The sequence below is a fragment of the Elephas maximus genome, chromosome 14 (assembly GCF_024166365.1).
Source record: "Elephas maximus indicus isolate mEleMax1 chromosome 14, mEleMax1 primary haplotype, whole genome shotgun sequence".
Taxonomy (NCBI): Eukaryota; Metazoa; Chordata; class Mammalia; order Proboscidea; family Elephantidae; genus Elephas; species Elephas maximus.
The window spans coordinates 86,979,749-87,005,883 of NC_064832.1; the positions used below are offsets into that span (position 1 = coordinate 86,979,749).

At 37.1% G+C, this 26,135-nt stretch overlaps 1 protein-coding gene and 1 non-coding gene across 2 annotated transcripts in view; both read left to right on the plus strand.

The window, feature by feature from the left end:
- Positions 1-26,135, plus strand: part of GPC5 (glypican 5) — a 1,599,408-nt gene that overhangs the window by 1,370,315 nt on the left and 202,958 nt on the right. The gene's annotated exons all lie outside the window — the stretch shown is intronic.
- LOC126058438 (U6 spliceosomal RNA) lies at positions 10,218-10,326 on the plus strand. Its single transcript, XR_007513218.1, has one exon. It is a non-coding gene; the product is annotated as a U6 spliceosomal RNA (small nuclear RNA).

Here is a 26,135-nt window from a genome sequence, read left to right on the forward strand (position 1 = left end):
ATCTCCTCTAAGAGATTTCTCTGACCCTTCCTTTACCCAGCCTGGCCAGGTCTCGGTGACCCTCCCTGGTTTTTTGATATTAACTTCTGCTTACCCCTTTCATAGCACTCTTTGTCCTTTAATTGTTTACGTCTTCTCATCTGGACTGTGGTTTCTTTCACGATAGAAATGAATTCTTAGTTTCTTTTTCTCTGATACCTAGGACACCTGGCCCAAAATATTACTCAAATATAAATAAAGGACTATCGTTTATTTATTTATGTGATATTCTTAAGGTAAACTAGATTGCTTTAGGTGCATTTTCCTTACCTTCTAGCATGCTATTTACAAGAAAAAAATAGCTTTCCTAGGTGTAGTGTTTCTTATTTCAAAAGTGATTCCTCTGAAATGTAAATATATTAAAATATTGATTTTGAAAGAATTAAGTGGGAGTCTAAGCAGCATCCATTCTTTCTGAATTAATATAAAGATTTCAAAAGTGGACAAAAGTCCTCAGCTATAACAGGGAACATTATAGATAGGTATCATGTGATAAGTAGCATTTCTTTCTGTAACAAAATTGAAATGCTATTTTCAAATTCAAACTAGGAAATTCTTAAAACATGCCAAATTCCCCCCCAAATGTAATTAAGTGTCCACCTTTTTTGTATGATTGCATTTGTTGATAAGTAAAGCTAATAGGTAGGAAAGGTGATGCTATGCAGAAACATAGTACATTGTTAAAAAATCATTAAATATAACTCTCCTTGGAAGAGATGAGAATTTGGAGAGGACAGTACAGCTAGAATTCATATGGTAGAATGCCAGAGAACAGACCGCTACACAGAAAGGCAGACACTCCAGACATTTGCAGAGAATTTCCCTTGGATCTTTAGTTGAATGCTGATTCGTGCACACATGTAAGAAAATGACCCAAGGCCAAGGAAAGAACCACAGAAAAGCAGCAGGCAGAACAATCCCTAGAACTCAGACAGGTCATAAATCTTCCATGTTTCCACTAGCCAGAGTGGAAAAACCTTGCATCAGATAAAGTAGCCGGAAGGATCATTTCTGTGGTATGAAAAAATTAGGCCTAGACTGAAAATTGCTCTGGTCCCAGTAAACAAACTTAAAAGTGAGCTTCAAAAGCAACTATTTCCAAAGTAACTTAACTGCATCACAGAACAAAGAATATTTAAAGGAATATAAGAATATTCAACATATAACAAGGTAAAATTAGCAATGTCTAGCATCTAATAAACATTTACCAGGCATACAAAGCAGCAGGAAAATACATCCAAAAATGAAGAGAAATATCAATCCATAGAAACAGACCCAAAAATGATACAGTTGATAGTAGACAAAGACATTAAAATAGTTATTATAATTGTATATCTATGTTTGGAAAGATAGAGAAAAGTGAGGAAGGAAATATACAGAAGATGTATAAGAGATCAAAATCAACTCAAGGGAAAAATACAATGTCTAAGATTAAAAATATACTGGATGGGATTAAGAGTATACTAACCATTGCAGTTTTAAAAAAAAAATAGTGAATTTAATCAATTGAAAATAAAAACTATTCAAAATGAAACATAAAAAAGGAAGACTAGGAAATATGAGCATTACATCAGTGGACTGTGGGACAACTTCAAGTTTCCCAATGTATTGGGAATTGAAATCCCCAAAGAAGAGAAAAGAAGAGAGGAGAGGAAAGGGGAGGGGAGGGGAGGAGAGGAGAAGAGAAGAGAGAAGAGGAAAGAAAAAGGTTACAGAAAACAACATTTGAAGAAACAATGACTGAAAAAAAAAATCCCTAAATGTGGTAAATTTAGGTTTCCTCAGCCCAAGTCAGCACACCACCTTAAATATTTTTCTTGGACTTACTACTACTAAACTGAACATTGCTAGATGATACATCCACATGGAATAAATGAGGCAAAAACTGGACAAAGTAAGCCTTCTACTGGCCAATCAACATGAGCTGCCTGCAGAGAATTCCAAATCCTTATAAAAGAACAAGTGATGAAGTGAATGATCCCTTGGTTCCAGGCTGATCTCACTATGAGATCAGCATTCCCTGAGATTCACATCTATCTTCCAGAGCTCTTTCCCCTGGAGAGCTAGCCCATTTCCTACTTTTTCTCATATTCATCTTTCTCCAGATCTGGTTGTTCTCTCTCTAATCTCTGTGAAAACTTCTCTTTTATTGTTTCCTTATATACTCTGTATCTACCTATAAATTACTGTCGCCCGAAAGATTAAAACTTCTATAGAACCGAAGTCAAAAATACCTGTGAGCTATTTGTTTCTTAGGATCTGCCACTACCCTCTCTGGTGTGTGCTTAGACCTAGAGAAAAGAATAGGGAAAGCATGGAAACAAGTTTATATCTCAGTGATTTTTAGAGGCAAAATACTTGTGAAATTCTGTCCTGGTGGTATAGTGGTTAAGTGATCAGCTGCTAACCGAAAGGTTGGTGGTTCACATCCACCATCCGCTCCAAGGGAGAAAGATGTGGCAGTCTGCTTCCGTAGAGTTTACAGTCTTGGAAACCCTATGGGGCAGTTCTACTCTGTCCTATAGGATCATTATGAGTTGGAATAGTCTTGACAACACCTGATTTTGGTTTTTCGTATTGTCATAGTTCTTTGCTTCTCTTTTAATAGATGCTAATAGTAAATAGGAGTTTTTTAAAATACGATTTTATGATAATTACACGATTACAAATTCATTAATCCGTTTATACCTCATAAATCCTATGTATAAAACTTTTTTTTTATAAATAGACAGAGAGGTGGTCAGAAAATTAAGCTACATGCTACATGGCATATTGCACCATAACTCACTATCTTTTTCATAATATACTTCAATATGCTCACCAAATTTATGTGAAAGTAACACTAAGCACAGAATCAAGAAATGTATCTACATTATCTCCAAAAGTATTAGAAATAATCTCGTCATAATTCATCAGCTTCGAAAGTTAGTGATGAATGTTAAATTGCTTTATATTGCATTATAACCTTATTTTCCCTAATAATTCTATTCATTAAAGAATAGATTCTATTGTAAAGAGTGTCAAAGAAAATATCAACTCTTCCTTTGCTCCATTCCAGTTAAGCCATGTTTCTCACCTCTTTTGTGCTTGCTAAAAATAAAATGAAAAATCAAATGACTATCTAAAGTGCCTTTAAAAAGGACTATAGCACAGATCCTGTGAAATCCTGCCTGATTTAAGTCCTTGAGGACCTGGCTATCAGAAGATGGCAAATTGCTCAAAGAACAGCATGCTGTTCAAGTCTTGTCCATGAAGTCTCTCTCATCGCAGTGATCTGTGGGCATGATAACAATCTGTATATCCTGTTCGTTTTTCTCTGGGCCAGTTTGGGTATTTTTAAAGCAGTTACTCAAAGATTATTCTTTCAATTCTATTTTGTATTTTCTCTCCCAAAGTTTAGTGAGCACAAAATGAACTTTGCGCCTAGATAGAGAACCCACTGTCATCCAGTATACGGGAAGGCATTAAAAAGCAAATAGGTGCACACATTGGAGCCCACTGAAGGGAGGCGCCTGAACAGAAAACATCTTCACAGGTAGGAATGGAAGAAGTTTATGTTCGTGATCTAGAAATAAAATGGAGCCGAGATTTCTTTCTCATACTCATGGCTTCTGCAAATGACTTTACAAGAAATCCTGAGGGGACTGGTCTTTCTCTCTCTTCTTACAAAGTAGAAATAGAGGTATGCAGTCAGGAAGCAAAGGATATCAAACGTGTAAATATTTGGATAAGAGCACATACTGGATGGTGAATAAGACAGATATATATATGTGTGTGTGTATGTATATATGTGTACGCATACACACACACACACATACACACACACAAGGGCTCCCAATGGCCAGTGGTACACATTGTATTTTGAATTATATATTTCCTTACTCTATTCACAGAAAGAAGCACTGATACCCAAAAGTAACAAGCAAACTTTGTGACCAAATGTTAACTTTTAAACACCAGGCCTTACTGAAAAGAATGAGAGCCTTTTGAAGAAATATCTGATTCCTGGGCTGGGACAAAAAAAGCAGGTACAAATGAGATTGAACACCTTGTTGTGCCAGAAATTAAGGAAGTGCTTAATAAAATAATAGAAATTTAGATAACAAAAGAACACAGGAAATAGCTTGAAGAGGCTCTCAATGGTCAAATCTGTGAATGACTTGAGTATCAAAGTAAACAAGGCCCACATGCATTATAGCCCACTGGATAAAGTGGTAAATCATGAATCTACGATGGTAGTAAGTAACAAACAAATAAGTAGAGGAGAAAGGAGAGTGTCTTCTTCAACTAGCGTGCCAACTAATAAATGCAGAAAAGTCACCATTTGCAACCATCTTTGTAAAGATTGGTTCAGGCAAGACACATCCTGGGATACTACATCTAAAGGAGAAAACTGGATCAGGATCAGGATCAGGCTGTTTGCATGTTCTCAAAGTGTTTCACAATGATTGATGATTAGTGAAAAAGCAGTGAAGAAAATAACAAAACCTTGACCTGATCCGCCAAATGAACCTCGTCGGTAAGATGTACATACATGGTGTATTTGGGGAGGGGATATCCTGAGAATGAAACCAAAGCACTTCTGCAGTATTCCAGTTGGAACTGCATAAGCTGAGTCGAGAACACATTAGTCAACCCCAAAGTAAGGAACACCCTATAAAATAACTAGCCTGGGTTTTTCAAAAACTGCCAGTGTCAAGACAAAAAAAGTAGAGAAACTCCTTTAAATTAAAGTGATATCAGACTTTGAATATAAGACTATAGGTTAGATGAAAATATTTGGTCAATGTTAAATTCCTTGAATTGGGTAATCTGTAAATGCTTGTTTGACGGTATTTAAGTAAGTTTTAATTTTGGGGAATTGTACTACAGTTTCTCCTACTTTGTGGTTAGTTTAGGGGAAAGAATTTCATCAGCTAAAATGTATTATTCACATTTTCTGTGTTCTTATACAGTAGTTTTTTTGTTGTAGTATTTTACTCTTCATCTGGTTTTTTTCTATTTCTAGGTATTTTGTGGACAGTCTTCTTATCTCAAGAGCATCCTTTTCTATCAGGAGAGTGAAGTGCAGTTTCTTTAATGCGTGATTGTTGGCAGTGCGGGCAGAGCAGGTGGTTGTCATGTCTCATTTCTCTTTCATTTCCGCATGTTTCTTATTTCCCCCTCTTGTTTCTATTTCTCTTTTCTCTTCCATGAATCCACATCAAATAGGCAGCAAATCAAAAAAACTAAGCCCATTGCCATCAAGTTGGTTCCGACTCATAGTGACTCTGTAGGGCATAAGGTTTACAAGGAGTGGCTGGTGGATTCAAACTGCCCACCTTTTTGTTAGCAGCCCAGCTCTTAACCACTTTGCCACCAGAGTTCCAAATAGGCAGCAGCCATTATTTTCCAGACCTGGAATTTTCTTCATTATCCTGTTCCCCGATTCCTCAAAGGGTCAGATCCTGCAGACTCCTGACTCTTCAAACATGTTTAAAGCACATAGCGTAGGCTTATTTTTACTGATGGTGATAACAGAGAAAATAACATTCTAAAATTGTTGTTAGGTGCTCTGAAGTCAGTATCATGTCTCTATCCCACTTCTGTGCCATTTATGTCAACGTGTAGAAAACAATAAGAGCTTTGTAAGGAGAGAAATGATAGAATTTTATTTATTGGATTAAAGGAATCTTGGTTGAGATACCCAAGTTGGTGGAGCTCTGGAAGAGTTTCCCAGTGCTCCCTAGTCCAAAAGGAGAGAAGACTATAGATGAAGCCTGGGGGTTGCCTATGAGTGACATATAAGTAACAAGTAAACTTTTCAACATGTCAGTTAGTCACAGGCTTTTTGGGGGCGAACTACATAAGCAATTTTCCCTGAGTCACAATGTTATACAAATGTCTTTTGGGGAATATTTTTATCTTTTACTTCCATAACATTCTTATCATTTACTTATTTATAAACCACAACTTTGTCGTACATGAATTGTCAAGTGTTCTTTTTGAGAAAAAAACATTTGTATCATAGTGTCGAGTTAGCATGATTCACTCAAGAGGGTGCAAGTATTCTGAAAACAGAAGCAGTGATCTCAGGGAGAAGAGTCTTATTCGAACCTGTGTTAGTCATGCCAGGTGTCTTAGTTTTAGTGCTCTTATACAACAGTACATTGAACTCTTGAAAAAATGCTAATGTGTCCCATTTATTTACTCATTTCATGCTTCAAAAACTTTGCAATTGAAGGATCAGTCTTACTGTTAAAAATAATGCCCAAATTTCTAAGTGTGAGAACTCAATCTTGATTTTTTATTCCTTTCTGTTGCTGTGTTTTGTAATCTGTTCACCTGTAAGATTATATTTGCAATAGTGCTTCTTATTACAGACTTCATTTTGATCTGGTCTTTTCACTATTTGCTGAGAGTAAGATTTCTCTAATACTTCAGTTGTCATGTTGTTTGTGTGTTGCTCCGTTATTACCCATTGCCTTCGAGTTGAGTCTGATTCATAGGAATCCTATAGGACACAGTAGAACTGCCCTACAGAGTTTCCAAGGCTGTAATCTTTACAGGAGGAGACTGCCACGTCTTTCTCCCACAGAGTGGCTGGTGGGTTCGCACCACTAATGTTTCAGTTAGCAACCAAGCGCTTAACCACTGTGTTACCCAGGTCTCCTTATGTTCTGGCTTAGTAGCTGGTATATTTTTTGCCAATCCGATTCCTAAGTACATGTGATTACTCCTTTTTCTTATCTCAGAAAATACCTTTCAATTACTTTCTAAATTCTAATCTTCTTATCCTTGTTTCATGCCTCATCTGAGAGTTTAGGTGTTAGATAACCATTAACTCTCTACTCTTTCATTTAGGGCTATGCATAGTGACCTCCAAAGATTTCAGTATAAAAATTGGACCAAAAGATTGACTTCACATTGAAGGAACTTAACTAACACTAGCTCAGCCAGGTGTTCAAGATTAACATCAACAGTGATAAGTCATGTGGATTGCATGTACCCTTGGTGTGATAGGAACAGAATGACAGTTTAGCTCTGTGATTTTCCTCTCCAAAACCCAAAACTCCAGTCTAATAATGAGAAAAATATCAGACAAATACCCACTCAGAACACTACAAAATACTTGATGAGAACCCCTCAAAACTCTCAAGGATACCCAAACTGTCTCAGCCAAGAGGAGCCTAAGAAAATATGATGATTAAATATAGTATCCTGGATGGGATCCTGAAACAGAAGGAGGGCATGAGAGAAAACTAAGGGAATTTAAGTATGAACTTTAGCTAATAATAATGTATCAGTACCTGCTCATTAATTGTGACAATACCATACTAATGAAAGATGTTAATAATAGAAGAAACTGGGTGAGGGGTATATGGGAACCTTCATAATATTTTTATAAATCTAAAGCTATCCTGAAATAAAAAGTCTCTTAGAAATAAATTTAAAATGTGACTGATAGTTACAATACTACCATTATGCAGCTGATGTTATACTCAATAAATTATTAAGAAGGATATAATAGATTTATGTTCTGGTATGGGAAAATGTCAAAGACAAATTATGATGTGAAAAAAAGTAATTCACAAAAAATACATTGTTGATATTCATTGTATGCAAAAATTTAAACACACACATGCATACAAATACATGCACAGTTATTTGGAAGGCTGCACACTAAGGTGTTATTGGTGGTTACTTTAAAGACAGCAATGACATTTAGGGTTGCAGGGAAAGGTGAATGTAGACTAAGATTTTTTTTCTTCAATGAGTTTCTTTTATTTGAATAAGTTATGAGTAGCACATATTTATAGATATTTATAATTTAAAATAAATTCCTTGTATATATTTTAACTTCTTTTCTGTGACAAGCCTTCCTTGTCAATTATTTTTCAGTCCTGTAACATATTTTCCCCAATAATAACATACAAGAATAAGTTTCTCCCAGGTTAAATAGAAAACTAAGAAAACAAAACAAAAAGTCTGCTGTGAAACTTCTTGAAAGCGTTGCCTACCCTCAGTAGTTCTACTTTTCTGCATATTTTTCTCATAATCAATTCACTGCAGTTTGTCTTCTGTCTTTACCACTCTACTCAATTTAACTTTATTACAGCTTCCTTGATGGTAGCAATATAGTGAGGAGGGTGAAGATCTGTGCAGGGGATGTGGGCAGACTTAGGCTTCACAGCTGGAAATTTGCATATTTGACTTTACCTTCCTATTCTCAATTTCCTCACCTGTAAAATGAGGATGAGAATAGTTTCCATCTTGGTATCTCTTAAGAAGAGGGCCTGACACATAATACATATCAAACAATATTAATCAGGAGATCTAAAAATAAGACCCAGGATCTAACTATTTTCATCTACTCTTACTATTACCTTCATACCAGCCCCCATCATCTCCCTCCTGGATTATTGCAATCCCCTGTTTTTGAGTAGACTAACTTTCCTAGCAGGTCTCACTGCTTCAGCCCTCACACTTCTTCAGGTCTCTCTCAACACGACATCCAGAGTGGTCTTGCAAAAGCCTAAGTCAGATCATGTCTCTTGTCTCCTCAGAACATTCCAGAGGTTCCATCTCACTCCCTGTAAAAATCACACCAAAATTCATGCTTGAGTCTATGAGATCTACTTGGCGTAATCTCCTACCACCCTGACCTCACCTCCTACTTCTCCCCCTTCTTTCACGGGCTCTCTTGCTCTTTGTATCTGCTCCTTCTTAATTTAACCGTCATCATCTTCTGAAGTATGCATAGCTTGTGGCTTGTTTCCTCTCTTCCTCCAGGTCTGTCTTACTTTGGGTTTCCTCAGTAAGGATGTGAGTTAATGTAGTGTGTGTGTTTGTGTTTTAGGAGACCCCAGGAACTACCAGCCATGGAGGGGGAAAGTGTGGCAAGATAATAAATAAAGCTGATGAAAGTGTGGCACCAACCTGGTTTCTATCATGGGCATCTGGGGCCAAAACCTACTGGGAATCTCTGAGAGATGACATGAATAATGCCTCAAAGTTATTGCAACCAAGGTTCCTAGAAGCTGTTTTTTTGTCAACAATATTTTATCAGTCATTGGTTGAGAGATGCTGGAAAACAGGGTGACTGGAGTGCATTAACTCTCATAACACCTCACCTACCCTAACCTTGAGCCTAGATGACTTAAGCAGTTTAAAAAGAAAAAAAAACCCTTAGTTAAAGGGTTTCAGATAAGAAGCATGCACAGTAATTGTGAGGGTCAAGACAATACGGGAGGGTCACTGACAGCATCTACTAAAAGGTCGTTTCTCAAATATCTTGTTTTTATTTTTTCTTTAACCCCATGCGTCATTAAAAGCACATTCAGGAAATAGATGACACACCAGGGGGTAATTGAAGAGAGTTTAATAAAAAGATTATTTACAAATATGTGGCCAGACTTAAAGAACCCCACAAGTTATGGGGAAGCTAAAGCTATTACCATTTTTTGAAGGAGAAAGTACAGAGCAGATCCTTGAACCCTCTGATCTATACCTGTAAGAGAAAGCCTCTGTGGTCTTAGGCAGAGAAACCCAGGTACTGCCAAGCTATGTCCCAGCAGGGAGGGATCTTGAGAAGTAATACTCAAACTCAGCTCTCTCCTCCCGCCTCTGATCTCTTGCCTTTGGCTTTCATTGGTCAAACTCAATAGGAAACCACTGGAAAAGGGAGCAATGCAGTACTTAGAGGCCAGTGGCCAGAACTCACAGCTCAGTAGGGTAAGAAAAGTAGATCTGGAGAAGGAAACGGAGAATGTTCAGCATAGCCCAGTGTGCTATAAGCTCTATGAGAGCAGGGCTTTTGTGGTTTTTGACTGCATTATCTTCTGCATGTAGCACAATGCCTAGCACATTACACTAAATAAATATTTCTTGATTGAGTCAATCTACTGACAATATTTTTGTTGCTAATTTTGAACAATTCCAGGGTGGTGCTTTGTTTGATTTATTTTCTACCAAAGAATGTGCGTTGACACCTTAATATATTAATTGAATGTCCTTATGATAGGGAAATGTCACAGCTTCTATTAACCAAGAGTAAACTTAAAGTTTGATAAAAATAACGACCATGTTCTTTTGTGACTCAATATTTCCATTTCCTTTTCTAGGTGAAGCAATAAAAATGGTTTTATTGAGCTTCCAGATTCTTAAGAACTAGACTCCCTTGGATACAAAAATAAAATATTTTAATTTGATAAATAATATTCAATTAGTATTTACCATTACTGCTAATGGTTAGCATGGCCACTGCACAAGGATGACGCGCAAATTCGTGAAGCGTTCCCTATTTTTGGAAACCCTGGTGGCGTAGTGGTTAAGTGCCATGGCTGCTAACCAAGAGGTTGGCAGTTCAAATCCGCCAGGAGCTCCTTGGAAACTCTACGGGGCAGTTCTACTCTGTCCTATAGGGTCACTGTGAGTCGGAATCGACTTGTCGGCAGTGGGTGGTTTGGTGGGCTAATGAAAAGCATATTTGAGAAACTATCTATTGCTAATATAGAATAAGCATATCTCAGAAGAGGATTAATTCAATTGTGCTTGGTCGTTTCTACACTGCTAGTTTGAGACAACCTGTCAGTCAGTTAATCAGGATCCCGTATTTAAATATCTAAGAAACAGTTGTTACAACTTTAGGTTATGTCACATTTTTTAATAAGATAGTGATTTAACATGAAGGGCTAATGGGAAACAAAATTCTCATGTCAGATTAAAAAATCTTTCTTCATTTCCTTTTCATATTTATTGTTTTCCTTTTTCTTAACCACAAAAATGTAGAAGTGAATGAACATAGAACTATATCAGCTCTCATCCACTGGCTGGTAGCCACCTTTGGACAATTCATCCTGGAAACAAGGTATTGCTTGCTACTTTTTGGGTACAAAGAGGAAAATTACATATTCATCCTTTATTAGCAAGTATTTCTCTCTGCCAGTTTGCATTGGGCAAAATCAGACCTGACAGCTGACCAGATGCTTGTGTTACTAGTACTTCAATCTCCAGAGGATCAGAGAGTTTTCAAGTAATTCCTATAGCAACCTAAACATATTAAAATCTAAAATAAAATAATGAAGAAGAATAAATAGATTTCAGATGCCAAGAAATCATGTATTCATCTGGCTGGTAAACTCATCAATTTAAAATTAAAAATAGTAAGTGCTTTTGAAAACTTGTTAAATGGCAAGCACTGTTTTGGATTCTGAAAAAACAATGTTGAACAAAATAATGTTCATGATTTCAAGGAACTTGAAGTGTGGCTGCAATATGCAGTGCTTGAGTTGGGAAGGGAGAACTGAGGTTGCAAGAAATAGAATATTGTATGAGACCACTATTGTAAGAACTCAAGAAAAGGTTTAAACACAGAAGGAAATATTCTTTGATGTTTATGGGGGTAAGGAGGGAGGAGAGGGGAATTCACTAACTAGATTGTAGACAAGAATCATCTTAGGTGAAGGAAAGGACAATATATGACACAGGGAAAGTCAGCCCACCTGGACTAAACCAAAATCTAAGAAGCTTCCTGAACACAACCAAACACTTCGAAGGACAGAATAGATGGGGCTTGGGTCTAGGGACCATGATTTCAGGGGACATCCAGGTCAATTGGCATACAAAGTTTATTAAAGCAATGTTCTGCATCCCACTTTGGTGAGTGGCATCTGGGTCTTAAAAGCTTGCAAGTGGCCATCTAAGATGCATCAATTGGTCCCAGCCCACTTGGAGCAAGTAAGAATGAAGAACACCAAAGACACAAGGAAAATATTAGCCCAAGAGACAAAACGGACATATAAATCAGAGACTCCATCAGCCTGAGACCAGAAGAACTAGATGGTTCCTGGCTACCATCAATGACTGTCCTGACAGAGAACACAACAGAGAGTCTCTGATGGTGCAGGAGAAAAGTGTGGAGCAGAACACCAATTCATGTAAAAAGACCAGACTTGTTGGTCTGACTGCAACTAGAGGAATCCCTGAAGTCACGGCCTCCGGACTCTCTGTTAACCCAGAACTAAAACCATTCCCAAAGCCCACTCTTCAGACAAAGATTAGACTGGAATTTAAAACATAAAATAGTACTCATGAAGAGTGTGCTTCTTAGTTCAAACAGATACATGAGACCAAGTTTGCGTTCCTGCCTGGAGGCAGGAAGGGAGAGGAGCTGGTTGGATAGACATGGGAAACTCAAGTGGAGTGGGGAAGTGTGCTGTCACATTACAGGGACTGCAACTAGTGTCACATAACAATATGTGTATAAATTTTTGTATGAGAAGTTAACTTGAGCTATAAACTTTCACCTAAAGCACAATTAAAAAAAAAAAAAAAGAAAGAAAATAGGGCATATCATGTTGGGCTTCATGCTGGATTAGAAAGCTATTGAGAAATTTGAAGCTGAGGAGCAACAGGGTGGAATTAGTCATTTAGAAAACAGCTCTAGATGCAAAGTGTAGTTTGGGCAGATTCAAGAATGGGATAGCTGGGAGACCAGCTAGGCAATTCCAGCAGATATTCCAAGAAAACAGGTGAGGTGTCCCCATGCAAAAGAAAAAAAAAAAGGTTGTCAACAAGAGAAATCACTTAAAACAAAAACTGGATGCATTAAAAAGATATTTAAGTGGTTAATCAGCAGAATTTAGCGCTTCTTAAAGACAGAAGGAGGAGCCAAAGGCAATCCTCAGAGTCTTGGAAGTTAGTGGCGGGTGGTGCCCTTTTTTGAGGCCAGAGGCCCAGGATATGGAGCAGGATATCAGGTACGAAATGGAGAGGTGGTGGAGCAGCAGAGGAAGAAGGAGAGCCAGGAATCAGAGGAACTAAACTGCAGGTCTATTCGCCTCCATGAACTACTGCCTCCTTTGCCATGAGACCAGAAAAACTGATTGTGCCTGGGTACAATCACTGATTATGGTTTCAATAGATAGAACTTGATCAAAAGGTGGTGGGTGGGGGATAGAACAGAATTTCAAATTCTTATGAAATCTAGACTTACTGGACCCATTGAGACTGGAGGAAACCCTGAATCTAATGCCCTGAGATAATCTTTAAACCTTGAATCAAAACTGTCCTCTAAAGTCTTAATTTAAACAAATGAACAAAAACAATTTAACTCAATTAGTAAAGAATATTAGCCTTGAACATACTATTGTTGCTGTTTTTAAGTGCTTTCAAGTAAGTTCCGACTCATAGCAACCCCATGTACAACAGAGCGAAACACTACCCAGTCCTGTGCCACCCTCACAATCGTTGCTATGTTTGAGCCCATTGTTCCATCTCGTCGCGCGTCCTGCTTTTTTTCACTGACCTTACCAAGCATGATGTCCTTTTCCAGGAACAGGTCCCTCCTGATAACATATCTGAAGTATATAAGACAAAGTCTTGCCATCGTCACTTCTAAGGAGTATTCTGGCTCTAATTCTTCCAGGATAGACTTGTTCATTCTTCTGGCATTCCGCGGTATATTCGAATTCTTTGCCAACACCGTAATTCAAAGGCATCAGCTCTTCTGTCTTCCTTAGACACTGTCCAGCTTTCACGTGCATGTGAGGCAATTGAAAATACCATGTTTTGGGTCAGGCCCACCTTAGTCCTCAAAGTGATATCTTTGTTTTTTTAATACTTTAAAGAGGTCTTTTGCTGTGTATTTGCTCAATGCAGTACATAGTTTGATTTCTTGACTGCTGTTTCCATGGGCATTGATTGTGGATTCAAGTAAAATGAAATCCTTGACAACTTCAGTCTTTTCTCCATCTATCATGATGTTGCTTATTGGTCCAGTTGTGAGGATTTTTGTTTTCTTTTTGTTAAAGCATAATCCATACTGAAGGCTGTGGTCTTTGATCTTCATCAGTAGTAAGTGCTTCAAATCCTCTTCATTTTCTGCAAGCAAGGTTGTGTTATCTGCATATTACAGGATGTTAATTAGTCTTCCTCCAATCCTGATGCCATGCTGTTTTTCATATAGTCCAGGATCTCAGATTACTTGCTCATCACTCGTCGGTCAGTTTGTGATACTGTGGTGGCTTGCATGTTGCTGTGATGTTGGAAGCTACACCACCAGTATTTTAAACACCAGCAATGTCACCCATGATGGAGAGGTTTCAGTGGAGCTCCAAGATAAGACAGACTCGGAAACAGGACCTGATGATCTACTTTTGAAAAAAATTGGCCAGAGAAAACCTTACCTTGAGCATAGCCCTCTTTTAAAGAATTATCTATATGAGATCAAATTGTCAATAGTTACTCCAAAGAATAGATGATAAGTTTAGAAGTCACTGAATCTCACTGGATAGTGGTGAAGTAATTTGGATAGAGATAGCGAGAATGGTGATACAATGTGAAGAACATAACCTAGGCCAGTGAACTGTACATGTAGAAATTATTGAATGAGTGTTTGTTTTGCTGTGTATATTTTCACCAAAAATAAAATAAACATTTAAATTTAAAAAACAGAGAGGTAAGTACTATGGGTTACATTCAAGGAAACAGGTTTCTTATTATGTTTAAGTTATTTATAGTTCCACTTACAAACATGCATTTTTTTTTTGTTGTTGTTCTTTCAGATGAATAAACTAACCTCTATCGCTTTATTAAAACTTTATAAATGATTTGGCTCATTATTTAACTGAGTTGACTGTTAAGTTTAATCAAATTATAAAAATAGCCTAAGCATTCTAGGTATTAAGTAGGTGCTTCCAATTGTAGAAGGAAAAGTCCTAAAAGTCTGAGGTAACTGTAAATACATAATTTTAAGTAAATTTTAAAGACCTGTTGTTAGATGGTAAATAATTTACTTAACTTGGAGAATCATGATGAAAAGCTTCACTGAGGTAAGTTAATAATGAGCCTAATGACATAACGTAGAAGCTCAATTAATTATTTTGGTAGGTATTAAAAGTAAGACATGTGATAAATTTCTTTAAATGTAATAGAAAGTCATATTTTATTTCATGCTAAAACCAATTAAGTAAATTGTTGAAACTTTGTTCCAAAAATGACGTGGCACCCCCTGAGTGCTTTGACCCTCACCTTAGCCCTCAATTCTGAAGTCTCTAAAGTGTTTGCTGTAATGCTGAAACTGTTCCTAAATTTTACTCCATTTCTAGGCTCCAGAGAATGAAGATATGATATTTGCAAAAGATAAAAACTCCAAAACCCACTGCTGTCAAGTCGATTTCTACTCCTAGCGGCCCTGTAGGACAGAGTAGAGCTGCCCCATGGAATTTCCATAGAAGCAGACTGCCACATCTTCCTCCAAAGGAGCGGCTGGTGTGTTCAAACTACCGACCTTTTGGTTAGCAGTGGAGTGCTTTAACCACTATGCCACCAGGGCTCCTATAAGATGAATAACCAAAAGCCAAACCCATTGCCATCAAGTTGATTCTGACTCATATATGACAGAGTAGAACTACTTCATGAGGTTTCCAAGAGCAGCTGATGGATTTGAACTGCTGACCTTTTGGTTAACAGTGGGGCTCTTAACCACTTAGCAACCAAGGCTCCAAAAGATACATAGCATGTAATTAAAGGAAAAAAATAGCAACAGCTACAAATAATATTTAAAAAGGGAAGCATCACAAAATTAAAAAAAAAATTAAAATTTTACAAAGATGTGCCATGATTTACAACGTGCAGAGGTGGGGTGGGTGGTGGGTAATTCAGACCTACTTGTTTTCTAGAGCTTTATTTTGAAATCTAAAAAAGCCAGGGACAGGACAGGTGGGTTCTGTTGAAACAACAGGGTATTTCAAAGGCTGTCCTTTTGCAGTAACAGAGCAAAACGACCTCAATATAACCATGAGATCTGTTGTGTGAATACTTCAAATCCTCCAAGATAGATCTGTAGAAAACAGGAAATGGTTTCTCCATTCCTCAATTTTTTTACTTCAAATCTTGCATTTTTTATCCTTCAGACTCTTACTAGAATCTACAGCACATGGCGAGTGTTCACTAGAAAACTAATAAAGTCAGCATCATCTGAATTGCTTCCCTGTCTTTCTGGGGTTTTTTTTTGCTTTTGCACACTAGCATGAATCATACTTGTATTGTATAAACAAATATGTTCCTTAATGGATTATTTTTCTTCTTTCAAAAATTGTAAAACTACCTACCTAATTTAGAATACCACAGAACTTTACTCTTTATTATAGCATTTCCCCTTTCTGACTTGTTTATCCTACATGCGGTCTTCACCAGATTGTCACGGTCTTTCTTGCTGTCTGTGTAGGTATTAGTCACTAGTCTGGCAGCTTCTTGGGGCAAAGGAAATATATTATTCATAATTATATCAGCCAGCTTCCAGCATCATACATGTGGTAGATATCCTATAAATATATGCTGTATCAAATTGACAGGGCCTCTTTTTTTTCATAAAACCATGCAATCATTCATTCATTTGACATTATACTAGACAATATTGAATTTTATTAAGCATTACTGAGTGTAAGACCCAGTACAAGGTACAGACCTACAATCCTATATAAAGTGCTAGGGCCAGGTCTGTTTCAGAATTTAGATTTTTTTTTTTTTTTAACTTTTTGGATTTTAGAAGGGTAAATATGGTGCATGCACCATTTGTAAGAAGCCCTGTTGGTGCCAGTGGTTAAGTGCTTGGCTGCTAACCAAAAGGTTGGTGATTAGAATCCACCCAGTGGGCTCTGTGGGCACAAGACCTAGCAACCTACTTTTGTATTCCCAGAAGCCAAGAAAACCCTGTAGGGTAGTTCTGCTCTGTCACACAGGGTTGCTATGAGTCAGAGTCATCCACGTGGCACCCAACAATAACACGCCATTTGTAAGTCACACCTTCTTCCAGCTCTAGGCAGTACTATGTTTCCCCTCACATCAGTCCAGGTCAGATTTTGCCACCAAGTGGGATCAGTTCAGGTCAGGTTTTGGTACCAAATAAGAACAACAAAACCTCTTGTTTTCAGTTTTTTTTTTTTCCAGAATTATGAACTGTGGGCCATATTGTGAGGCAAACAATGGTGAATTGAACTTTTTTCTTTAAGGATCTTAAAATCTTATGTTGATTCCAGTTGAATGTTATTGTTATTGTTGTTTGCTGACAAGTCGATTCTGACTCATAGTGACCCTATAGGACAGAATATAACTGCCCCAGGAGATATTGTAGGCTGTAATCTTTACAGAAGCAGATTACGAGGACTTTTTTTCTTTGGAGCCTCTGGTGGGTTCTAGCTGCCGACATTTCGATTAGCAGCCAAGTGATTAACCATTGAAATACCACAAAAACCAAAAAAACCGTTGCTGTCAAGTCGATTCTGACTCATAGCAACCCTGTAGGGCAGAGTAGAACTGCCCCATGGGTTTTCCAAGGAGCAGTTGGTGGATTTGAATTGCAGACCTTTTAGGTAGCAGCCAAGCTCTTAACCATTATGCCACCAGGGCTCCTGATACATCATGTTGTTAGGTGCCTTTGAATCAGTTCAGACTCATAGTGACCCTATGTACAACAGAACAAAACACTTTCCAGTTCTGAGCCATCCTCACAATCTTTCTTATGCTTGAGCCCATGTTGGAGCCACTGTGTCAACCCATCTTGTCAAGGGGCTTTCATAGGGATTCCAAATTAAGCAAGAGAAGAATTAATAGAATCATGAAATCTAGGAATGGGTTTTAGTCAATGATGCAGAGAGGGAACGACAAAGCATTTCAGGAAAAAATAGGGGTGTGGGGAAAGAAAACATATACTTCAGGAAAGGCATGTGGCCTAGAGGGCTGCGAGTGTAGACACTGGGAATAGAGTAGAGTGGTGGTAAATATAGCTGGGAGGGTCCAGCTTCAATTACAGGGAACTTATGTTTTGCTGTTTTTGTTGTTGTTGTGTCTTCGTGCAGCCTTTTTCAGGGCAATTCCGTCCACTATCGATTACGCTAACATTTATCTACTAACGATTCCCAGATTTCTGTTTCTGTACAGAATGCTCTTAGACAAGTGACCCGTGTTTCCCGCTGCTTACTGTGTATGTCATAAAACCAGTTGCTATGAGTCGATTCTGACTCATGGTGATCCCACGTGTGTCAGAGCAGGACTGTGCTCCGTAATGTTTTCAGTGGCTAATTTTTAAGAAGTAGGTCACCAGGCCTTTCTTCCAAGGTACATCTGGGTGGGTTGAAACTGCCCCCTTTTCCTTTAGCGGTTGAACGCTTTAACCTTTTGCACCACCCAGGACTTTTCAACTTAATTTCTTTAAAATCTTTATTTATTCATTAATTTCACAAGCACCATTGTCCAAAGCACTGAGGTTCAATGGTGAAAGATAGCCCTTACAGTGCTTATTGCCACAAGGGGAGGTAGATAGTATTGAAGTAAATGCACCAATAAATTGAAGTTACAAACTGAAAGGTGCTCTAAAGGAAGAACAGATCAACGTTCTGAAGCACAGCGTAAGAAGGAAACTGCTCTACATCTGAAGGGGCTGATGTTCCCTGAGGAGGTGGGATCTGAACTAAGATATGAGGGTAGAGAGGGAAAGAAAACTGTCTCAGATTGATAGCAGCGTGTGCAAAGTCCCTGTGGCAAAACAGAGTGCAATGCACTGGAGAAATTGAAAGAAAACCAGTGTGGCTGATAGAGTGAGGTAGAGAGGGGTATGGGTCAGGTGAGATGCAGGGGCTTGTGAACCACTTTAGGGACTTGGGTGTTTATTATTCAGGCAGTGGGAAACCAGTTGCAGTACTGGTGGCACAGTGGTTAAGAGCTCAGCTGTAAACCAAAAAAAGTTTGTATTTCAAATCCACCAGCCGCTCTCTGGAAGCCCTGTGGGGCAGTTCTACTCTGTCTTATAGTATCGCTGTGAGTCAGAATTGACTCAACAACAGTGGGTTTGGTTTTATGGGGTTTTTTTTGAGAAATCAGGGAAAGAATTTTAGCATTCTAAGGTTGTATATGTGCATGTATGTGCCTGTATGTTTGAGTTTGTTGATCTTGTTCTAAATTGCATTTCGTTGGTTACATATGAATTTAAACATATTTTATTTCCTGAATTGGCTGTTAATTATTTTGAACTCACATATAAAATGTGCATAAAACATACATGTACAACATAACAAATTTGTATAAAGTGAACCAATGGCCCATTGTGAAACCAAATATTGGATCACATCAGAAGCCTTCCATATTCCTTTTGCTATCATGGCCCCTTCCTCCCACCAGAAGGAGAGTGAATACCCATTCAAACTTTCATGGCAGGCATTCCTCTATTACTTTTATAATTTTAGCACTTAAGTATGCATCCTTAGACATTACAGTACAGTTTCCCTTTTGTTAAGTTCATATAAATGGAATCACACAGAATATATTTTTTGTGTATGACTTTATTCACTGTATATTTTGTTTTTTCAGTTTGCTTATATCATTATGAACACATGAGTTCATTCATTTTTGGTGCTACCAGGGATAATGTATTTATCTATTATATCACTAATGGACTTTTTCAATGTTTCTTATTTTGTAGTAATTACAAATCATGTCTTTGAGGATATTTGTGAAAATCTTGGCACACTTGCCATTTCCCTAGCATAAGTTTATGTAGTTATATATGTATATATGTGCATAAACATATATATACATATCCCTGGTCAACGAATCGATTCTGATTCATAGAGATCCTACATGTACTTACATATACATATACATGAATGCACTCATGATAATATAAGTTTATATACTAGTATATTTCCTTTTCTATATTCTGTTTTTCATCTTTTGTCTTTCCTTGCATCTTTTTTTTTTTTTTTTTGCATCGTTAGAGATAGTTTCTTCTTTCCTATTTTCTAATTATTTAATATTTCTTAATCTGCGTCTAATCCATTGAGTTCTTAATTTAGGTTCTTTTGGTTATTGAGTTGCTTTAGTTCCAGAGTGTATATTAGACACTTTTTTAAAAGAAAAAAAAAATTACCTGACACATGTCTTAAATGAGGAGTCTACATCCACAATGCCTAATACAATTTTCTGCTATAATGGAAATCTTCTGTAAATTGGTATTGCCCAGTACATTAGCCCTGAGCCACATGTAGCTATTGAGCTCTGGAAATGCAGCTAATGAGACTGATAAATCGAATTTTACTATTATTTAATTTATTTTAAATTTAAAATTAAATAGCCACATGTGTCTAATAGCTCCTGTATTGGACAGCACAGGTCTGTATGTTATGATTCTTTTCCATCATCCACTTACACTTCTAAGATTATAACTAACATGCCCCATATGAAAACTTGGGGATATAAGCAATTAAGACTCACTCATAAACATTCATATTTTGGTGTATAATTATATATGTTTTTTATAGACATGCAAATACAATATTTGCATATGTGTACACGTGTCTTGGATTGCATGTGTGTGTATACACACACACACCTGCACATGAACACATACACACAATATATAGAAAATACATCTTTGGAGTACCACCATTCAGCTACTGGATCTGTTCAGTCCTTGCTTGAAGAGGGCTGAAGTGCCTGAGAGTTTACATCCTCCTGAGGCTACCACTGGGTAGTTCCTATGCGATGCAAATGATTGAGTGTTTGGCTGCTAACAGAGAGGCTGAAGGTTAGAGTCCATCAGAGGCATCTCAGAGGAAAGGCCTGGTGATCTTCTGAAAATCAGCCTTTGGAAAGACTAGGGAGCACAGTTCTATCCTGAGACACACGGTGCCGCCATGAGTCAGCATTGACTCGATAGCAGGTCATTTGGTTAGTTTTTGCTGTGTTTTGTTTTTTGAGGCTGCCAAAGGGTTGGTAGTTTGAATCCGCCAGGCGCTCCTTGGAAACTTTATGGGGCAGTTCTACTCTATCCTATAGGGTTGCTGAGTCGGAATCGACTCGACGGCACTGGGTCACTGGGTTATATCAAATAACTGACAGATGCAGAAGTAGGAAAGCGATAGATCCATGCCTGGATTATAATACTCCGAGGCTGAGTTTACTCTCCAGAGTTTCCCTGTGAGATCAGTCTGAAGTCTACTCTCTGTGGGCTTCTGTATGAGACATTACCTTTGTTTCACTTCCTCCCCTTTCCCTCTGGCTTCACCCATATCCTTAACCACCTACCTTGGGGGCATTTCCTTCATAAACGGTTTGCACATGAATTATCCTCATGGGATCCGTGTCCGGGAAATCCAAAGCAAGACACTTGTATTCAATATGAACAGTGTGATCATTGTTGCAAAGGAGCCCACGCCAAGTAGAAAAGCAGGCATGAAAACCGACAATTTAAATTTTAATATGATACCTGCCATAATGGCAGTATTTGCAAAGTCCAGTGAGATGCAAAGAGAAGGAATACCTTAGCTGAGCGGAGTCAGACTGAGAGATCACCTTGAAGGTAATGTCTGGCCTGAAATTCAGAGAAGTAAGATTATTATTCTATTTTTTCAAACAGAAGTTATTCATAGGGGATAGTACGGACAAAAATACAATGGTATGTGAACAGGAACATTTTTCAGGAACTACTGATAACTGAGTTTATTATTGTGAAAGGCTAATATTTTATAGATGGCCAGGGGCAGGAAAGTGGTTCTGCCCTGTGAGTAGAATAGCAGAAACCTGGACTCCAAAAAAATTCATTGACTGCCATAAAAGGAGTTCATTTATTTTATCTGTTGAAGATGTAAACAAATGAAGAGACCAGAAACGTGAGGCCATCAGTTTTACAGTTCAAACTATCCCTCTGGCCGTATTCTAAAGCAGGAAAGATTTGAAATTTGCTTTAGGGCTAGTTCAGAAGCAGGGTCATCTGAAAGCTAATACTGTGGTGCGTCAAAAAGGCTGAGGAGGGAGCTAATGAGAGTTATTAGGATGAAGGATAGGCTGTTGTTGGGAACTGATTAGGTCTGAGGATAGAGATAGAAGATTCTAGGCTTTGGATCCTTCACAGTCACCAAATTCAATGGACATTTTTCAGTCTTAATTTGCTTAATCCGATAGCAGCCTTTCCTGTCATTATCTGTTTCTTCTTACCCAATTGCTTTGCTATGTTTTCTGTATTTTTAAAATTCTCTATATCGACAACATATTATTCATTCATTTTTAAGTAGAGTAACTGATAAAAATGTAGCCATAATATATAGACTACTTATTTAAGAGTCATCAGGTTAATCACACACGAAAAAGGTTTAAATAGTCAACATACATGTAAAAAACAGCCCAACTGCAAACAACTAAATAAACGTCAAAATAAAATAAAATAAAAATGCCATCCTGGCAAAAATTTTAAATGTAAAATATCCAATTTTCCCAAGTATGGAAGAAAGAGACGCTCCAATACATTACTTGCCGTGTAATAGGTGTAAATTTTTGGAGAGCAATTAAGCAACATCGGGAAAATTAAAATGCTCATTTTTTTTTGCATAAGCAATGTCACTGCCACTCTAAGAATAAATATAAATAAATATAGCAAGATACTTGTTATAATATTATTTGTAATAGCCAGACTAAACATTATTTACAAGTCAATTAAGAGGAACTGACTATAGAAATTATGTAATTGTCGTTTTATGAAATACTTTTATAATAAGTGTATTGGTATAAAAAATGGCCCATATATATATTGTCACAAAAGAATAGCGAGAATAGTGGAGATGAATTTGTAGATTATAATATTATCATTAAAAAATGAGATTTATATTAAAAAAAAAAAAACACTGCCGTCGAGTCAATTCGGACTTATAGCGACCCTATAGGACAGAATAGAACTGCCTCGTAGAGTTTCCAAAGAGCGCCTGGCGGATTCGAACTGCCGACCTCTTGGTTAGCAGCCATAGCACTTAACCACTACGCCACCAGGGTTTATATATAAATTTTTTTTTTTATGCATATACATATATATGAATTTAGAAATTTCTGAAGGAGTGCGCCTGAAACAGTTAACATTTTTTAACACCGGGTTTTGGAAACAGTGGATCTTCATTGTCTTTTTTTTTTTTTCCACAAGAGTAGTTTGTCCATAAAATTAATGAAAAGAAAAGAGCAATAACAACAACAAATACAAAAAAAACGGAGTTTCTTTTTTATTTGTGTGGGTGAGAGGGAGAGGGAGAATGACAATCTCTTGTAATTATATTGGAAATAAATAAAACTAAGTAAAAATAAAATCTTCACAGTTACGCTTTCAGTTAGGAAGATCACTCCCAGAGAGAAACAGAGGCTAAATTACGTGCCTGGCCCATGAGTGTCAAAACTAGGACAGGAATTCATATCTCCTGCCCTCTGGTAAGTGCTCCTCAGGCTCTTAAGCTATGGTGTATCTACGACCAGAAAAGAAAATCAACTGAGATGCAAATGTTCTTACTCATTATTTCCACCTTCTCTGAATGTGTGGGATTTCTTTGGAGTTCATAAATGAAAATTTGGGGGGAATTTTGTAATTTGTTCATGGGGCACTAAAGTTTTCGTGAATACTGAATGAGAATATCTCAGTTCAGTGCAGTTACTCTAAAGGGGTGCTCTCTAAGCCACTAGGAAATATGGCTCAGTTGATGTCCCTAATTTAATGGAAGAGACAGTTGTGAACTGCAAGCAAATAAACTATGTAGTAACACTGTAAAGTTTGGGATGAAAGACTATACCATGCCCTGTGTGTATTTAGGGTTTTTTCCTAATCTGACTCCTAGTGTTCTTCACGTATAAATGAAGTGTCTCCAAAAAAAATTTCTTTAGTACAGTATAACTTATACATTAACACATGTTATCTTGGGGTGTAACACCAACTGATTAGTTTGTTGCTATAAAGTACAAATGCATAATCCTGTAAAAGTTCAAGTATCATTCTACAGAAAATGAGAAGGCATCACCAGAATGGCAGTGAAAAGAACTACGTTATGTGTTTCTCTTAGCTGTATGTTAGAACTACTTTATATTGAAAAAAAATTGAATTATTTACTAAAAAAATAATGACTTCATTGCTCAATTCATTGACTTCCAGGAAATTACAGATAACAAATTTCATGATTTTATGATAACAAGAATGAATTTTCTTTTGTGATTTTCAATATATTAACAATGAAATGTTTTTCTAATTTTGTGCAGGATATTTTGTCCAATGCTTCATTCACATTGTCAATGATTTTCACTATGTATCAGAACATACATAGCAATCCAATGTAAATATTTGTTGAATTCAAGATCCCTAAATTAATAGTGATGACTGAGGAAAATACACATGGAAACAAGAAATCAGTGACTATTTAAGGGTAAAATCTTACAATTTTTATTTGTTCCTGATTGTTTGTCATAATGTAATAAACCATGACTTTTTTCTTCAAATTTAAAAAATGCTATCAATAATAAAATGCCATATTACATGTAATCAATTTTATATATATAGATATCGATTCTTACAAATGTTCTAATTCCAACTTACTAAATGGATATATAAATATATTTCACAAGACAGACGATTTTATAAGATTAACTTGAAGTGCTAGTAGACTAATGAATGGAAATTTCCATTTCCTATGCTGCAGGGCACTTCTGATGCAATTTGAATGATAGATATTGATGCTCAGTGTTTATAATCTTTCAGTTGGTGTTTAGCCTAAAATTCTAAGTATACTGAAGGTTTACATATATTCCTAAATTTACATACCAGATAAGCTACCATAGTGGAGAATTTTATAAGGAGCTTTGTGTAATTCAATAGTTCACAAATACTTGACTGAGGGGCTGCATCATGACATTATGTTCCCCTCCGTTTTGTCTCTGGAAGGATCTAGTTTGTCATGCCTTCTCAGTATTGGGTTCTGTTGCGTTCTTCAATCAGAAAAAATGCCACTCTGTATGAGTCAGGATTGACTCGACAGCAGTGGGTTTGGTTTTGGTTTTTGATACAGCAAGACATTTCAACACCATTGGAGGCATTAATTTTCAAAAGATGAGGAAAGTATCCATTTAAAAAGTAGTAATAAAAAAGGCATTTCGTGACCCAAAATTTGTCTGAAATGTTGAAAGGGAAATACATTTTTGGTCAGTTTTTCCTGAGCTTTCTGGGATTGAGGACCTTGTACAAAGCTATATAAATGTGTGTGTGTATGTGTGTGTGTGCACAAACATACTGTGTTCATAAAAATGCTGCAGAGAGTATTTCTTAAAATCCAGCTATTTAAAAAGAGGTAATGGAAGTATTCTAGAGAAGGAGAGAAAATGGAGGACTGATAGGTTAGAGAAGTCCTTGGAAAATAAATGTGTGAAAACAGAGGCCGTATTTGGAACCAGAAGTACTTATCTGACCAATAAAAATAAGTGAAAAGACTCCTATTAAGGGGATGGAAAAATTCAGGAATAGTTAATGGTGATGGTTGAACATGGCAAACGTAATTAATACCATTGCATTGTACACGTGAAGATATTCTAAATGGCAAATGCTTTGTTACCACAATAACAAATGTAAAAAAAAAAAAAATTATAAGAGAGAAACAAACAATAACAACAAAAAATACAAAGATAGAAAAAAATCATCATCCAGATTAAAGATTATGTCTTTTTCCCCTTTCCCTTCATGGGTTATAAAGATTGTGAAGTTGATGATTTCCACATATTCAAGAGAGAATGGCTCATAGGGCAAGCTCTCATCTGTTAGAAATCTACAGAAAGCCCTAGAAAGATTAGAGAGGGTGCTGTAATTGATGCCTGGGGTAGATGTCCTAAGGCACATGCCATCCAACCACATGGAACATGCTACTATTATATTTGGGGGCATATTTGACTTTTGATTCCACAAAAAAACAGTACATATTTTATTCAGATAATTATGTACCATGACTTATGTGTAGCTATATGCTCCAGGATGGGGATGTATTCCTCTAATGACTAGTTATCCAGAAACTTTATATAAAATAGACTTAGTCATAAAAAATCCATTGCTGGCAAGTCAATTCTGACTCTTAGTGACCCTATAAGACATAGTAGAACTGCCCCATAGGGTTTACAAGGAGCAGCTGGTGGATTTGAACTGCTAGATTTCGTCATACCCACTACCTGCTGCCTTCAAATGGATTCTAACTCACAGCGACCCAATAGCGTTTTCAAGGCTATAAACCTCTATGGGAGCAGACAGCCACATCTTTCTCCTGCAGAGCTGCTGGTGG